Source organism: Papaver somniferum, chromosome 11, assembly GCF_003573695.1.
Source record: "Papaver somniferum cultivar HN1 chromosome 11, ASM357369v1, whole genome shotgun sequence".
Lineage (NCBI taxonomy): Eukaryota > Viridiplantae > Streptophyta > Magnoliopsida > Ranunculales > Papaveraceae > Papaver > Papaver somniferum.
The window spans coordinates 20,135,305-20,154,359 of NC_039368.1; the positions used below are offsets into that span (position 1 = coordinate 20,135,305).

At 39.7% G+C, this 19,055-nt stretch overlaps 1 long non-coding RNA gene across 1 annotated transcript; it reads right to left on the reverse strand.

The window, feature by feature from the left end:
• Positions 1-1,889: 1,889 nt before the first annotated feature.
• Positions 1,890-4,256, reverse strand: LOC113322517. Its single transcript, XR_003347188.1, has 2 exons — positions 2,885-4,256; positions 1,890-2,132 (listed from the first exon to the last, which is right to left on the reverse strand). It is a non-coding gene; the product is annotated as an uncharacterized LOC113322517 (long non-coding RNA).
• Positions 4,257-19,055: the final 14,799 nt, after the last annotated feature.

The window sequence follows — 19,055 nt, forward strand, 5'->3', positions numbered from 1 at the left end:
ATAACGCTCCTCCCTTCCCGTTCCACCCTTTTAATACTTGCTTGTGCGCTATAAATTGTACTCAGAGAAGACACGTTCGTCCGATCCTTTTCCTTGAAGCCTCTGAGAATTTGTTTTGGTTTGATACATGATTTGGTCAATCTCTTTACATCCTCAATTTCATGAGGTTTTAGCTTCGCAACTAGGGAGTGACCAACAAAATCTTCCGGATCCGGGTGGTTATGACGGCCGAACCACACCGTACAATCCCATTCCTTGTCATTGTCTATTAAATGAAATACAAGCTTAAAGTAGCAATTATCCTTCCTCGTACGAGTCTTGTATACCATATTAGTCTTATTTGGATATACATAACCCTTTCTCTTGTGGCCATTCTTCTTCTTGTATTCCCCACTTCTCTAGCAAGCCATCTCAAAACGAATCTTTGAACCTTAGTTATTCCTCACCAACACACACATGTTCTTAAAAGCCACCTCTTTATCCCAAGCAGCTGCTCCCTTTTTAGATTTTATTCCCTACATAAGGACAACAATGGGAGATTATAAGGTTCATTACAAGCAATCCATTAGTAAAGTTCAAGATACTAGGTAAAAGTATTCATTGGTAACATATCAGAGGCATTTTATAGTATTCCGACGTATCCTGACCAAGCGGTCGTGTATGTGTTGGATTAACATATGTCACAGCCTAAGGATCGAATAAAAAAAATTAGTTCAAAAAAAATATATATATATTATGCCGGACCACAGTTCCGACATGCTCGACCAAAGTTCCGGCATGGTCGAATTGAACCGAAACTGAAGACCAAATTTGAAACGCCTCCGGCATAAATATTTCATAGAAATCAACGCCGGAAACATAGGTGTCGGCATGCTTGTTATCTATGGTTCCACGCCGGTATACTGTGTCGGCGTGGTCGATAATTAATAAACCATGCCGGTATTTAGCTTTGGAAGACACTGTTTCCTATATGTTTTTTAAGCGGTACCGGCATGGTAACGTTAGAGTTGAACCATGCCAATAGCGTATTCCGTAGAATATTCCGTGGTAGGTAAAAAGTAACTTTTGTACCGGCATGGTGTTTTCGGTTGCATACAATGCCGGTTTTCCTTTCAAAATGGGGGATATTGTTAGGCGGCATGGACGTAGTATGAATAATATGCCGGGAATGTTGCTTCCGGCATTGTATCCATACTACATCCATGCCGGCACCGATCTATTTCAGCTGCAACAATGGTGGATTCAAAGAAAAAAAAATCAAATTTTCAACACATTGACACCTTTACCTGAGTATTGGGAGTGCTTGTATGTTGAACTAATTTACTCTCCTGGGTTGGTTCTTCACGAAACACTTCATGCTCAAAAAATTCATGATCCGGTGTTGGTTCCACAAATACTTGCAATTGTGAGTTGTTTTCATTAGCAGAAGATTAAAGATATGCTCATTGTTGTAGTTGAGCTAAAAATTCAGCAGCAATTCTGTCTTCACAATCATCCTCCATTTTCACCAAAAAAAAAGTTCTCTCTCAAATTTTTTCCCTCCTTCTACTCTCACCTCACTCAAATATACACACTAATCATTTATCAAATAATCTTATAAATTTCCTAGTTATAACTAAACACTAAACCTGATTAGTGAGGGGTAGATTATGAATTAGGTAAAATACATAGATAAGGGGTGACCCTGATTTTATATTTAAATCCAGGTTTTTTCCTTTTCCTATATCCCCAAATTAATATAAGTATCCCCCAATCGCGTGTTCATAAAAAAGGGTGACATGGCTAACTGAGGGTAAAGCAGAAAGTCTAAATAAGACTTTCTTCATTGCTGTAGCGCTCCCAAAGCTAGCAGCTGACTAATCCAAGAGTTTAACCAAATGAAGAGGCACTACGATCCAAAACAAATACTTAAACATTCGATTAAGAAATCTGCTACAAAAACTTAACCCAAGAACTAACCCCGCTCAGAAATACATATACAAGAACTCCTCCCAAGTGATACATATACATTAGTTCTGGTTTGCAAATAGAATATAAATACAAATTAGAAATAGCAGAAAGTTATCTAACTATCGTAATTAAATCCTCGAAGCTTTCGTCACCACATGCACATCTTGATCTGTCTCTGAAAACTGAAAATGGGAATGGGTGAGCACATCGTCCCTAAAAAGGGTGCCCAGTAGGAATAACAATTAACTTTTAAGTAAACATCGGCATGATTTGGAAAACAATACATGTTTTCCTAAATGTTAAAAGACAACCAATTCACTGAATTAAACAACATGTATATGGAAGTAACTCCTTCTTTATTTCTGTGGTGACATTTACACACCGGATTGGTGACAATTACACACCAACCATTATTTCTGTGGTGACATTTACACACCAGATTGATGACAATTACACACCAACCATTATTTCTGTGGTGACATTTACACACTGTAATATTGGTGATGATTACACACCCAGATGGTCTGTGGGTGAATGTACACACCCGTAATATTTGTGACAATTACACACCTAGATATTCTGGGTGACAATTATACACCTAAATGTGCATGAAAGTATAAGTGAAGGAGTGTATCCTATATACCACATAAAGAAATTCTTATTTCCCATAAAAATTCATAAAAAATAAACCAAATATTACACTTCCTTTCCAAACAATGGAAAGATTAAAAGAAATAACAGAACTTTAGTAATTCAAAGTTAAACAATGCACTCCTTTCCAATCAATGGAAAGGTTATCAAAATCAACATAACTATCAGAACTAAATTTAAACAATGCATGAAAAACATAACCAAATAATGCATGAGTTTGATAAACGTAAACTTTTGTAAAAGAAAACAATAATGGTCACAAAAGAGTTAAAAGTATTCCCACCTCTTTTGATGACAAGCCACGGCTACCTCGAGATCCACGATCTACCGGTTCATCCTTTGAATCGATCGTTGTGAATAACTAACTGCAATTGCAGTAGCAGCAGGCTTTCAAGAAGGCTATCCAACTGTGAATCTACACCACACTCCTATACAATTTCTACTCTCGCAACTCAAGATACAGCAACATTCTACACCACCACTCATACCATCTCAGGTCACTACCATCTGCAATTCCAATCCTAGGCAACATTCAACACTTCAACTCCCTTGCATTTACAACCCTAAGCAACAACAACACCACCATCTACATTCATCAAATCCAACTCAGGCAATACCTTCATCAATTATTACACTGCTTGCAATATCCTTACTACCATCATCTACATTTTCAGTCCCCAGTTCCAATTCTACACACACCCTGTCTTAAACTCATTTTCATCCCAATCCTCCGTAATCAACTTCAGACATCAACACCCTGTGTAAATCATTTTATACCCCAACTTCTTAATTCCACAATCTTATCAATCTCAGTATGGCAGCACACTTACTGATTCATTCATATACACAGTTCTACTAATTGTAACTTCATCCACAATTACATCTCAACACAATACAAATATCCTGCCATTCATCATAAACACATTACAACTCCATTCCACAACTATCTTAAACCCGGTTCATTCCCAAACAAAGAAACTAAGCAATTTTATCAACTCAACTCAAAATAACACTACCAGATCAATACTACATCTGCAACTCAGATCAACAACAACCCAGCTCATCATATTCATCACCACCGTTTTCATTCTTTCAATCTATCTCATTCACATACAAACCCATCTAACATCCATCTTCTATTATCAAATTTACAAGAAAACAAATTCAAATTGAAGAACCCTAATTTACCTGGTTTCGTGATTCTTCATCAGAGTATCTTCCAATCGATGGTTCAACAACAACCCATCTTAATTCTCATCAATCATCGCCCCCATAAACTTAATCGACTCCAAACAACCTCAAATCAGATGAAACCCTAATTTCTTAATTTCCCAATTAAAGTTCTTCTTACTAACTGAATCCTCAAATTAACATCATAATCTTCTTCTTTAACTCAAGCTATTCAAATCCCACTCATTAGTTTCTCCTTAATCATCTCAAATCACATCTTCAATGAATTCAGAAACTCTTTTCATCAACTCCGAATCATCTACCCTAAGCAACACCACCACCAACAGACAATGCATAAGCCATCTCATCTTTATTCATCTCCTAATCACTGATTTATTTTCTCAACCATCACCCAGCTGAAGAACGAAGGAAAAACAGAGAGGAGAAGAGAAGAAGGAAGAGGAAGAAGAAGAAGAAGAAGAAGAAGAAGAAGAAGAAAGAGAAAGAAGATAATAGAATGGTTTTCTTCTCTTCCATAGAATTTGGTGATAAGACCGATGGATTTACTAATGCCCACACTCAGCTGGCTAAGGGAAGTCCAGGCCGTTTTATTAAGAAAAGACGATTTTTCTCTTCCCCTTAATCTGATACAATTTTCTGCAACGTAGTTGAGAGACCCAATCTAGAGCCTCTGGGAAGCTAACCATTCACCTTCTTCCCTACCATGGATTCTGGTGCCTCTGGTTCTCCTGCCAATGGTGTCTCCTGCGGGACCTATTATTCAAACACCAATCCATGTTAGACCTGTAAGATTGTCAAAAGAAGATGAAATCAAAGGAGACCCTTACACTAGGAGTCTGATTAGCATCACCAATCCTTTTTCCAACTATTCTATTTCTATTGAATTGAGTGTGTGTCAAAGTTGTGGTTAAGTGAATTATTATCTGGTTTTCTGTGTGTCTAGGACAAGGTTTAATTTTCTTGAACATCATATTACACCTACATTTCCATATAAACCAACATATGGTGGCACAAAAATCTACCTAAAAGACACACTATGGCTGGTGATTGTTTCTAGAAAACCAGCTTAGAGCACTAGTCAGCTAAGTTGTTAAACCCAAAGCTGTAATTATCAAGATTCAAATAACAGTGAGCCCAAACTGCTATGAAAAAATTGCAGTGCATAAGAGAGTGATCACCAATTTCAGAATGATTATTGCTTAAAGTGCATATTGGGTCAATATGCACTGACAAAAGTAGCTAGATGACCACTAAAGGGAAGATATTGTGATGAAAAACTAAATTCTAGGAAGGAGATTTTCCTAGCCAGAGTATCGTTATGCCAAGAAGTTTTCTTATCCAGAAGATTATATAAAGACTTACTAGTAAAATTTTCCTTAGGATTGTCAATCCATCTCAAGGTGTTATCGTCTCTCTATTGGGGGATATAGTAAGAATTTGGTTCACAATATCCCACTCAAATAGCTCATTTAGCACATCCATATTCCATCTTATCTCAGTCATTAACTCATTTACTATTTTAAGATTTGTAACACCTTTCATATCCTCTAAGTTTATATGATTTCCTTCCTTATTAGGAATCCACTTATCCTTCCATATGTGGACAGAGCTCCCATTCCCAATCTTCCAGATACTTTACTCTTTAAGAATCATCAAACCTTTATAGACACCTTCTCATTCCCAATAAGATACATTAATGGAAGTGGCATGGAAAGGATTGGAGTTAGGGAAGTATTTTCCTTTCATGGTTTTAGTGAAAATAATGTTAGGTTGATGGAACAGTCTCCATCCATATTTAGCAATGAGAGAAAGGTTCACCAGATCCTAGGACCATTCTCCCTTCTTTTTTTTACTCTTACACAATCCTCCCCAACCTTTCATGTACGTCCCTTTCTTAGGACCAAGTTTTTCCGCCATAAATTTCTTATAGTGTTAGTTACTCTTTTGATTGTAGTTTTTGAAAGGATAAAAATGAACATAATGTAGACAGGTAAGGATTCCAGCACAACTTTTTCCATCACCCCTCTACTAGGAGAATACATAAAATTACTCTTCCATCCTTTTAGTCCACCTCCCATTTTCTTAGATAGATTATCAAAACATTAAATGTTAGATTTGTTAGTAATTAGGGGACCCCCTAGATATTTGTCATCCAATAAAAAAAATTACTTTAACAATGTGTGGATTGGGAAAAACGAGCCGCCAGTTTTTTGGGAAAGTGGAGAGTCGAGCGTGCTGTCGAGACTCCTCAGCCGGGCAAAATGTTAATCCTCACACATATGCACCGCTGCAAAGGGGGTGCTTAGATTCGGGAAATCAATATGTATGACTCCGGCCTAAACCAAGACAATGGTCGTTCCAGAGTCAATTCGGTCGCAAAGAGGGAGATAGGTTGATCTGTAGGAGGGAAGCTGAGAGTTGTGTGGGATCAGTGATGATCAAGGATTGTGGGTGTGTTGAAGGTTTCTGCAATATTGCTGAACTGCTGAAGTTGAGTTCTGTGAATAAGTTTATATCGAGTTGTTGACGGAATATGATGATAATCAATGATTGATAATATTACATCCTTATGTTGTCCTCGATTTAGACTTATTTATATTCAAATAATGATGTACCATTGATCCCTGTAAGTATGACGGTTTCTTGAGTGAAAGAGTGGGAAAGTGGGAGATCGTGGTAAAGTCAGTTCCATGTCGTGTGGAGACTTGACTGATCATGCACCCACTGCTTTGCTAACTCCTTCAACCGTTTACACGACTTACGCACATTTCTCGTTGTGGATGAATCCACGTGCCGTAGACCGCCAGACCAAAATCCTAAGTGATATCCCCCCATTTGTGACGTGGTTGATATTTCACGAATCGTGGAGTCTGCAAGGCAGACGTGTATTAGTTGGTCAGTTGTTGACTGATTTAGATTGTGAGTCTAGTTTTGTTGAATCGAGCATAAGTGATGAATGCTCAACGATTCATGGATTGAACATGTAGTTCTCTGAGATGTCAATGAATTACTTACTAGAGCGACTGAGCAAGTATTGCTCAACTCGACGAATTGCCGAATATTGAGAGTTTGTCGAGCAACTGAGCAAGTATTGCTCAATTCGACGAATTGCCGAATATCGAGAATTTATCGAGCAACTGAGCAAGTATTGCTCAATTCGAAGAATTCGATAATTTGGGTGTGCAACTGAGCAAGTGTTGCTCAATTCAACAAAATACTGAATATTCGTAATTTGACGTGCAATTGAGCAAGTGTTGCGCAATTCGACAAAAATTACCGAATATTGATGGTTGGATCAATATTCGAGCAACTGAGCAAGTATTGCTCAATTCAAAGAATTATTTACTGGTGCAGTGACCCAATAAAATATTAATAAAAAATATTGGTGAATTACCGAGTATTTTTAATTTGGATGTTGATTGCTGAATCAACATAATTTTATGTTTGAACTTGCTCAGAATGGTGATTCGTGGAGCGTTTGTTCGAAACCCTAATTTTTGATCAATCCTTCAACAATTGGTGAATTGCTGAAAATTGGTCATGAGTGAAGAAGGACCGACCACATGGGATGATGAGCGTCCATGTGACGCACAGTGATCGAGTGAGTACGCACCAGGGTTCTCAGTTTGAGAGTTGGTGAAAGAACGATGATTAAATGCAGGTTTCATCATTTATTGAAATATTGCTGGATTCAACATTACGTGACAAAACCTAGGTATGAGAGATGAGGACCGACCAAGAGAGCATGGGACTGGCTCTTGGTGGTCACGGGACCATTTGTTGGTCATTTGAAGGATTCTCCAGTTGGTTGGATAGAGTTCGGGCCCAGTGTGAGCAATTGAGCAAATTAGGTCAGAATTATGAAAACGTGCAGGATCGGATTTGTGCAAGCCCTAGGAATGACTCTAGTCGGTCATGGAGGCATGCACGTGTTGCTGTGGTGTCCATTTCTCCATACTGAGAGTTTCAGTATTTTCTGATGCGCGTTCGAGCATCATAGTGAATTTTCAGAAGAGTTTCATCTTGACTGAGAATTCTCGATTTTTGTTGGAATGAGCATGTATGCTCAATTCATCAATATTTTGAAAATATTAAAATAAAATTGTTTCAATATTTAAAATTTCCTTGAGAGGCTAGCCAGTCGTGCGACTATGTTGGCTTTTGTTTTTTCATGATTTGAGCAATATTTGTGAAAATATGGAGAAGTCATGATTTTTTCTCAAACCCAGGAGTTTCATGAATTGAGGAAAATAATAATTATGCAAGATTAGGGATTGCAAGGTGTGGGACCGACCATGGTTAGGGCATGGCCGGCCGGCTAGGTTGCCCGGTCCCGCACACCTTTCCCTATTTTATTATTTTTCATGAATCCTTGAAGTTATGGAGAATCCACGAGTTTTGGTTGAAACGGAGGAGTTTCGTGAGATTAGGGAATAATAATTATAAAAATCTAAGGATTGTGAGTTGTGGGACCGGCCACGGCTTAGGCATGGTCGGCCGGTTAGGTTGCCCGGTCCCGCACACCTCTCCTTATTTTATAATATTATTTCGTGAATCCACGAAGTTATGGAGAATTCACGGGTTTTTGTTGAAACGGAGGAGTTTCGTGAGATTAGGGAATAATAATTATAAAATCTAAGGATTATGAGGTGTGGGACCGGCCACGGCTTAGGCATGGCCGACCGCTTAGGTTACCCGGTCCCGCATACCTCTTCTTATTTTATAATATTATTTCGTGAATCCACCAAGTTATGGAGAATTCAAGAGTTTTGCAAAAACAAGGAAAGTTGCTAAAATCAAGGAGTTTTCGTGAGTTCACGAAATAACAAAAGATAAGGAAAATAATGGGAGAGGCACGGATCGACCATGGCTAGGGCACGACCGGATGGTGGGCCCGTCCCTGGGCGTCTCTTATTATTTTATTAATATTTATTATTTTCTCCTGTTTTGCGAAGGATTCCTCATTATTTCATATTTTTGGACACTCGTTCGTGCATCTGGGTGCTCAATCGTGCATCATTGTCGAGTACACTCGCACCATTTTTGTGGGGCTTACTCAGTGATGGTCCAGATGCCCGGTTGTTGGGTATTTATTACTGATTTATGAAATTCAGTGGAGAATAATTCATGAAACTGAGTAATAAGATGAGTAGTTATTTATTATCAATCCATAAAATCAGCAGCAGATTGGACTATGGATTCAGAATAAAGAAAATGATAATTTCATCACCATCTCATGGAATCTTAGATTTGACCATAGAATCAGAGTAATGAAATGGGCGGTGATATTACCATTCCATGGGACCGTGGTGATTCGACCATGAAATCGGAGTAATATCTATTACCATTTCATGAGATCTGCCGTGGACTCGATCATGAAATCAGAGTAATAAAATAAGTGGTGATATTACCATTTCATGAGATCAGCCATGGATTCGACCATGAAATCGGAGTAATATCTATTACCATTTCATGAGATCAGGCGTGGATTCGATCATGAAATCGGAGTAATACATTTATCTATTACCATTTCGATCATGAAATAGGAGTAATGAGATAAGATAGATTATCTTCTAGGAATTCAGTGGTGAATATGACCTAGAATTTAATCTCTTGCGTATAATCAGTAAATCAGCGAGTGTTGCTAATGTCCCGAAGACGTTTTGCCTTCTCAACATTTCATGTATGGAGGACCGCCTGAGTCTATACACGGGTCTCTTTATATAGTCAGGAACAGTGAGTATCACCGTCCTGAAGACGTTATTTCTCTCAATCTTATGGAGAACCGCCCAATTGTTCTTCTATGTAGAGGAGAATTCCTCTATGTAGTCAGGGAACAGTGAGTGTCATCGGCATCCTGAAGGCGTTAAGCTCTCAATATTACGGAGAATCGCCTTATTACGTTATTTTACATAAAGGCTATGATGAAATGTCTGGTTTCGAACGCTACGGAGAGGTCTTTCGAGCGACATATGCATCATACTTTGTAAAACACGAATCGTCACATGGATCCCTGAAATCGTGTCAGAAACATGCAGTATCATGATTTTACGGTTTTGACCTTTGTTGAAAATCCACCATCTACATTAAGTCCCCTTCTTAGTGAGGAACAGTCATGTTCCGCAGTAAGCATTAAATGGTGATTTTCAGTCGACGAGTTCAGTGGTTGAACTCAGTCTACAAAGGTAGTTTCAGAATCCTCGATTTACCCCCAATGATGTCATGTAGGAGAAAATGCACAGATGAGAACCCTGATAGTAAGATAGAGTGTCATCTCGTGAGCGTGGAGAGATGAGGCACTGCTGATTTGGGCGTTCAGAAGCTTAGTTATGGTCGGTCTAGGATTTATGGGCCCGAGCCCCAAAAATGTAACCCATGTTTTATTAGGTTTTGGAAATAAATTTGATATAAAAGGGAATAACCCTAAAAATTTATTTTATTTTTTGGTCAACCAAGCTTCATCACCAACTTCACGCGAGTAGCAGCACCAGGGAGGAGGAAAAAATTTCACCGGAGAACCAGCGCCGATCACCGCCGCCGATCAACGTCCGGCCAATTTCCGGCCGACGACATGTCAGTCCAATTTTTTTTTTCTTTTTGATGTTAGTTTTATGATTCATAGGTTGTTCGCAAAAAGAGAAATCCCCTAGTTGCATGCATGCACAGGATTTATGAAGGGTTTTTAGAAAACGTATGTATATGCCTGTTTGTTCGTTAGTTGAAGGAACGAGCAAAAATCCCTAATATGGAAGAGATACATAAAACTTTGAATAGACATGGTCTAGTTTCAGTAGCAAAAATTTTGTTTATTAGGTTTCATGAAAACCCAAGTTTGTTTTCGAAGCATGAATGTTGTAAATACTTTTAGAAACGTAGGTTTGTTCGTAAAGTAATAAATAATAATCCTTAGGGTTAAAGGAATTTTGAAAAGACCTGGAGTTCATGATAAAAATTTGTTTATGAACTTTCAAAATTTTGTTTGAAATATGTAGACTTTTGCAAAAATAGAAAAGACCCTAGTTTCATAGACGGATGCTCGATTGAGCAAAGAAGTTTTTGTTTTTATATATTTACGTGAGTTATTAACTCACTAATTTTTTTTTAAGGTACGTGACCTGTTCACGTTTTATTGAATATAAATCAAGTTTTGATTTATGAAAATTGTTGAAAGCAAATAATTCATGAGTCGATGAATTCGTAGTATATGTGTGAGTTTAGTGATTTTATAGTGTATGTACACGTAAAAATCAACGAATGTTCACATGGAAAGTTATGTGAATTATTCATAGTTTCTCGAAAAGTCAGTGTTGACTCTTGAATAATATGTTTTATGCTCGTCTTTGCAGGTTTGAAAGAACGAGCAAGTTTTGGGGTTTTACGTTGTTATCACTAAGTTCGTGAAATCGTAAATAGGTAAGAGCTAAGGATTACCATTTTTGTAGACGTCAATATGAGCATCATAATTGTGTTGTTGCTTTAATTCCATTGTATTGATGAAATTCGTGTATGTATGTAACATCAACTTTGCGAAAATGGCCCAGTCCCGTAGCGCTTCTGAAGATGATGCTTCTTCGAGAGAGGATGTTTCCACAGACGCCACTTCCAGAGGTGATGGTTCCTCCAGAAATGATGATTCTGAGATTTCCAAGGAGAAAGAGGGAAGTACCAAGACTAAGAACATTCCAACTGCTGAGGATAAGTTCTTTCCGTATCTATATAGACCTGAAAAACGTCCCTTAGGCTCCTCGTTTCGGTTGTTAATAAATCCCAAGAGCACTACTCAGCATAAATTGGTATCTCCTCAAGCAGTAATCCGGTTTTGTTTGCAAGGAAAACACTTTTCGGCTTCTCATGTGGAGTTCAAGCTTTCATGCAAGCCCCTGATGCATTTCTATGGATGGGCAAGACACATGCTGGGTCATAGGCGTGTTAGGACCATATTGGATAGTGCTCAGGCAACACGAGCTATTCAAGCTGCTGGAGATTTAATCATCAACCATGATATACCAGGTATGGTATCCTTGCTCGCCCGTTAGTGTGTTCCTACTCACACGTTTATATGCAGATGAGGAGAATTCACCATTACTTTAGAAGATGTAGTTGCTTTGTTGCACCTTCCAATTACTGGTAATTTCCCTGAAGAGATTTCGTCAGAGGAGAAGGAGATATCTAACATATTAGAGGCCAAGATGCACGAATTCAGTGAGTCACCCGCATCCTGCTATGGTCAATGGTTATCACATTGGTGTCCGAGAGATAGAATTCCTGAAGAACCGGTTGATGGCTCTTTAACAATTGTTGCTTTCTTATGCCTATGGTTTTCTAGGGATATCTTTGAAGATTGTGGACACTAGCTGAAGCCGTTTGTGATTCGCTTTGCCATAAAGATGGCAAAAGGTGAGAAAATTCCCATTGGCAGTCTATTCTTGGGTTCGTTGTTCGGCAATTTAGACTCTATAGTTATAGACTCCAGTATTTCTGATGGCTTCATGAAAGTCGAGACATATGCCAATACCATGTTCCTCCGAGCCTTGATGTGGGAGCATCTCGAGAGTTACACCCCAATTCCCCGCAGCATTTTGTAAAGCCCCAAGGTCGACACTCATCACTCCTTCTTTGAGAAAAATAACGCCAGGATCATGTGCTGGTATCGAAAGAAACCACAATACAAGATATGCATTACTGACGTTTTTGAAATTGAGTCCGAGTTCAATTTTCTCCCCTGGGTGTCAGTTCCTTCTCTTTTCTCACAGTTGATCACTTTCAATACTACTGACGAGAATATCACGTTGAGTATTGGTGCTGGTCTGAGTGAAGGAGAGAGATCTTTTGTCTTGAGTTGTACTCCTGGTTTCTTGATATCAGTAATGAATGGAGAATTCCGGGTAGAAGAATACAATATTGATAGAGCGGCTCGAAAGATGGGTGCTGATCAGTGTATTCCGTGTCACCGAATGAACAAACCATCAATTGAGTATTTGAAGACTAATCTGGACGGCACTCATGTGGAGGGAAGTGAGTATTTATTCCCATACTCTGATCGTGCTAATTTCGTGACTCCGGGTTACATAGACTTCCGACGTCAGCAACTTGAGCGTGTGTATGAGTTTGCAATGGATGTTAAGTCCCCAGTTCGAGAGTTCCCTTCCTCTGACATGATCTATGATCGACCCAAGCTGAGATATCTTTCCAGTGGAGACAAAAGGAATACGTCTCCTAATGCGACACAGGTGAGTACCTTTTTCATGATTTTAGCCAAAGTACGCCAATCACGCTTCTTAATTGTATTGTGGACTCCATGGTAGGACGTCCGTGCTGTGAGATTTCCAGTTGATGTAAACTCTCCAAACCTTCAAGAAAGTCCTCAAGGAGGAGAAGGCAGGAGCAAGACATCTCATAGGATGATCCCGAACGATATACAGTCTCCTGCCGCTTCTTTGGTGAGTTTTTAATACTTTTCTTCATTGTTGCGACTTTATCGTCCCTGTGATCAGGATCTTAAAAGAATATTGTTAATTCGTTTCAGAATTTTGCTCCATCTGTTATTGGGTCTTCGTTTTTCTCCTGGTCGAATAATTCAGGGATACAACACTGACGAGGAAGTTGACGTAAGTATTCCCTCCTAAAGCTAACCAGTGTAACACGCCTTTGGATAAATTAATGATGATCGTTGTTGATGTATCCATGAGGAAGTCATTGTAGATGAGCAGCATGTTGATGAAGCACACTCTTCTTTGAGTCATGGAGATATGGAGAGTTCCCGAAATCTCGAACCGAATGAAGATAACGGAGTTGCCAACGGAGATTCCAACACCGCGGAACCTTCAAATGGTTTAGAGACTCCCCTAGTAAGTATACCTCATGTGACCTCTTCATATATATGTGATATTATGAATGAATGAGTGAAAGTCCATGCGAGTATACGAGTAATTTTGCCGAAATACGCCACCAGGAAATTTCAGACTTCAGCTTTTAGTAAAAACACCGTAGAATCCTCGTTTGTAGTCGGATTTTCGATGTCTGCATATGTATCTTCAAGCCCAGGAAATTTTCAAGCTTTATCGAAGAAGCTGTTTGATTTATGAGCATGTTTAGGGCCTGAAAAAGGCGAAACCGTCAACTTCCAGAAGATTTTCAGAACTTTTCCAGATTGCATGTCGTCCAATGTTTTGGCCATATCTCCTTGATCGTTCATCCGATCGTCATGAAATTTTGACATGTTGTAGAGGACTTCCATACGAAGAGAATGGTAATATGACCCAAACTCAAATTCCTTACCAATTGCTCCCAGTTCGTCGTTTAATACAGGGCAGTGTAGAATCTCTTCAGATGAGCTTGTTTGAAAACGCGTTTCATGGATTCTACACCATTTGCTCATGTTTTGGGTGAAAAATAAGGAACTTAGATGATGCTAGTTCACTTAAATTCTGAATTTTATGGTTTCCTTTGATTTTCCTGCTCTAATCTCATGTAATCTTCGTATTAGGTACCAAATACCGAAGTTGAGAATAGCGGAACCAATGTTGAAGATTCGATAAATGTAGTGAATCAAAGAAGTAACATCACCAACTCTCCACCTCCAGGTTATGAGAATATCATTGTTGAAGCCGTAGAGGAAACTAAAACTCCAGTTGCTATTGAAACCGAGCAAAGAACAGAAGAGACTGTCCCAGAAGAATATGTTGTAATGACAATGGAGGATGCTCCAGTAGTTGAGAATCGTGTAGTAATACACAAATATCCCAATGCAGGGATTGTTTGTGATCCTCCATTTGGTGATCAACTCCCGTATTATGTGTATGTTGGTGGATTCAGCGTTCCTACTGGGTATGCCAACATGTATGAGAAGTTGTAAAAAATGTATGGTCATATTGTTGTTGCCAGGGATCCTGATCGTATCTACTTCTTGAAAATGCAATTGGGAAACATATTGTGTGTTACAGATGACATACGAACCAGGGCCAGAAGTACTGTTACTCGAGATATACTCTTTGATTAGGAGTACAACTTGGAGAATTCTAAGAGACTTGGCTTTAACTTGAAGTGGCTTCGTCAGAAGATCAACATTATCAAGGATGCAGTAGTGAAGAACATCCCTTTTACTAGTAATGCTGTGATGGAGAAAATGACCAAGATTGCTGAGCTGACCAAAAAGTTGGAGTTGGAGAGAGCGGCTTTGCAAGTCTTGGAGAATGCTGAGAAGAAGAAATCATACTTCGATGGCTTCCTTTAATTTCCTTTCCATAATCTCATGAACATTGAACTTCCGAGAGATGTGAGGTTTTATTTGGGTTTTGATTTTTCGACAGGTTTTGAGTGACTGGGGATTTTCTTTTGGATTTTGGATTTGATAGAGATTTTTCTTAAATAAAGAACTTTGATAAATTGCTGAATTTTCAAATACTGAGTGCAAGTATGCATACGTTTTGGAGGAATTGAAAAATACAAGTAAAAGAAAATCCTAAGGTGTGAACGCCAGATGCTTTGAGCGTTTGCTTTAGATATAAGACATCCAATGTTGAATGCTTCATGCGTCGGAAGTCTTGAGCCAATTCTCATGAATCACTAGTACAATTGTCTTTCCTATGATGTCAGCCAATTTGTAGTATCCTCCAGTAACTGACTTAGCAATCATAAAAGGTCCTTCCCAGTTAGAACTCTTTGTGGAGTGCAAATTGCGTCTGGTTGCCTTAAGAACCAAATATCCTTCATGAAATTTGTTAGGCTTGGTTGTATGTGCTTTGAATATCTTCTGCTGGTTTGGAATTCCTCGTGGATTCCACGTTGGTGGAGGTTTCCAATTTTGCGGCACATGTGTACATTCACGTAGAGGAGAGTATGTTGGATAATGCTTGTGAAACCGAGTCAGATTTTCAGCGATGAACCTTCCAATGGGGTCCTCAGTTCGGAGAGATTCCAACCATTTAGTGTAGTACTACTGAGGCAAGACTACCCACTCATAACATTTGATGATAGCTTGGTCATGAGTATGATGGAGTTTCCGGATAAAGGTAGCATATTTGAAAGTTGCTAATATGGAATTATGAGGGGGAATAAAACTTTCCTGCGTGCGGAATCTCTTAATAAATTCATGTGCGCTTTCCTCGGGATTTTGTGTGAGTCCTGTTAAGGTTTGGACCTTCTCTAAATGCTCGAAAGTTTGATCATCTTCCGAGTCAGAATTTTCTTCGACGGAGAATTGTGCAACCGAGGACGAAGATATCGCAGCAATTCTTCCATCATAAATCCATGCTCGCCCAAGAATCATGTCATATCCCGGATCCTCCTTAATTATGAAGAATTTAGTTTCTGTCCAGGTTGAATCGTTTCTTATGTTGAGAATGATATAACCGTAAGCTTCCCTGGAGATTCCTTCGTGGTCTCTAACTGAAATAGGAGCATGAGTCTCTTCTTGTCGAGTGATGCCAGCAGCTCTGAGGGTTTTCAAAGGGATGATGTTAACAGCAGTGCCAACGTCAACTAATGCTCGTTTGAATTCATTTCCCTTGAGATGCACCATAGTGAGAAGTCCCCAGTCGTACATCTCGTTGTCTGTTACTGGAGGTTCGGGGAGTGTCTGCTGGATTGCTAGCCGCTTTCCAGACACAATATGGTTCAGCGCAGCAAACATATCATCTCTCTGGGCCTTTGAAAGGTACAACAACTCGCATACGTGCTCAATTAAGGATTGAACCGCTTCCTTGACCGGTTTCTTGGAGGGTGCGAATGTTCTGATTGGGAGAGGATTTCTGTGCACTCCTTCAGTCCTCAGTTCTCCTGAGTCGGCCTTCTCTTTGAATATGCGTTTCAAATTTCTACAATCACTTGTTGGATGACTGACATACATATGGAAATGGCAGTAACGTGCGTTTTCCATTTGTTCCGCAGTTGGTTCCTTCTTGACAGGAGGTAGTTTGATTGCACCATCTTGGACACAGACTTCTAGTAGTTCGATCACTTCTTCAATGGGAAAAGGGAAGTCAAGTACTTCATGATCATCCTGTTGATTCGGTGGTTGTGCGTTTCTAGTCTGGTTGTCCTTCCTTGGAGCTTTCGGAGGGTAAGCCGTTGAAGAAGCATTATTATGTTGTTGTTCCTCGGCTTTTCTCTTGCTCCCTTCAGCAACATTCATGGAGGCTTCAACATTGTACTGTTTGTTGATCAGACGCCGGGCATTGCTGCTTCGATTGTCTTTCGATTCCTCTACTTTGACAGTTTCCGTTCTTTCTAGCAAGGCGAGAGCAGTAGTCGCTGATCGGTTGGCTGCTTCATGAATTTCTGAAAAGGTCTGAAAGCGCAGATTCTCCAGCAAAGACCTGTAAACTGGGATCATGCCATTGATACACAAGTCCACCAGTTATTGTTCAGTAACGTTTGGATCATGACAGTCCAAAGCTTGAATGCTGAACCTCTTCACATAATCATTCGGATTTTCGGCAGCCTTCTGAGCCATCCTTCCCAAGTCAGAAAGAGTAATTTTCTCAGAGACAAAGAAGTACTTCCGGTAGAAAGCATTGATCATTTCTCCCCAATTAGCTATGCTCCCTAGTGCAATATTGTTGTACCAAGTATACGCTCGACCCGTCAGAGATTTTGAAAACTCTTTCAAGCGGACAACATGGTTGTGTTCATGCTCTCCTAATGCTTCCAAGAATCGAGCGACGTGTTCTCGGGCATTCCCCGTTCCATTGTAGAGTGTGAACGTTGGAGAAGTGTAACCTTTTGGGAGAGGAATTCTTTGTGTAGCAGCGGGATATGGAGGATGGTGACGGTGCACGAACGGTGCATGGCCTTTTCCTCGATTCTTCATAAAACGTTCCAGGTCTTCACGGGTGATGAAACTGGCAGGTTCAGGTTCTGCAGCTTTGCGGGTTTCATCATCGTCATGGACTGGAATAACTTCGGGATCAACAGGTGGAGACGTTTCCTTGTCTTCTCCTTTCTCTTGAGTTTTTTATGACATCTTGTCAGTGAGAGTTTTGAGATAATTGCATAGATATTTCTGTGTTGCAGCCATGTCAATCTGATTTTTGGCAAGAGTCTTACACCTTCATAAGATCACCTATGGTAGGCGGATTTTCTCTGATTTCCCCGGGAGACCGGACAAAGAGAGGATGGTTTTTCACGTTGGTACGAGGAGGAGTAGTGTCACCACCATTATTGGAAGCAGGAATGGTTTCTCGAATACCACCATTGTTTCTAGTGCTAGTGATGTTCGCTTTAGGATTTGTAACTGAAACTGACCTAAGATCAACCATTTTGCGAAAATGTGAGATTGAAACCTAGAGATTAATCTCCCACTGTGGTCGCCAATCTGTGGATGGGAAAAACAAGCCCGATTTTTTGGAAAAGTGGAGAGTCGAGCGTGCTGTCGAGACTCCTCAGCCGGGCAAAATTTTAATCCTCACACAGATGCACCGCTACAAATGGGGTGCTTAGATTCGGGAAATCAATTTGTATGACTCCGGCCTAAACCAAGACAATGGCCGTTCCAGAGTCAATTCGGTCGCAAAGAGGGAGATGGGTTGATCTATACGAGGGAAGCTGAGAGTTTTGTGGGATCAGTGATGATCAACGATTGTGGGTGTGTTGAAGGTTTCTACAACATTACTGAACTGCTGAAGTTTAGTTCTGTGAATAATTTTATATCGAGTTGTTGACGGATAATGATGATAATCGATGATTGATGATATTCCATCCTTATGTTGTCCTCGATTTAGACTTATTTATGTTGCAAGAATGATGTACCACTGATCCCTGTAAGTGTGACGGTTTCTTGAATGAAAGAGTGGGAAAGTGGTAGATCGTGGTAAAGTCAGTTCCATGTCGTGCGAAGACTTGACTGATCATGCACCCACTACTTTGATAACTCCTTCAACCGTTTACACGAATTACGTACATTTCTCGTTGTGGATGAATCCACGAGCCATAGACCGCCTGACCAAAACCTAAGTGATATCCCACCATTTGTGACATAATTGATATTTCACGAATCGTGGAGCCTGCAAGGCAGACGTGCATTAGTTAGTCATTTGTTGACTGATTTAGACTGTGAGTCTAGTTTTGTTCAATCGAGCATAAGTGGTGAATACTCAGCGATTCATGGATTGAACATGTAGTTCTCTGAGATGTCAATGAATTACTTACTAGAGCGACTGAGCAAGTATTGATCAACTCGACGAATTGTCGAATATTGAGAGTTTGTCGAGCAACTGAGCAAGTATTGCTCAATTCGACAAATTGCTGAATATCGAGAGTTTGTC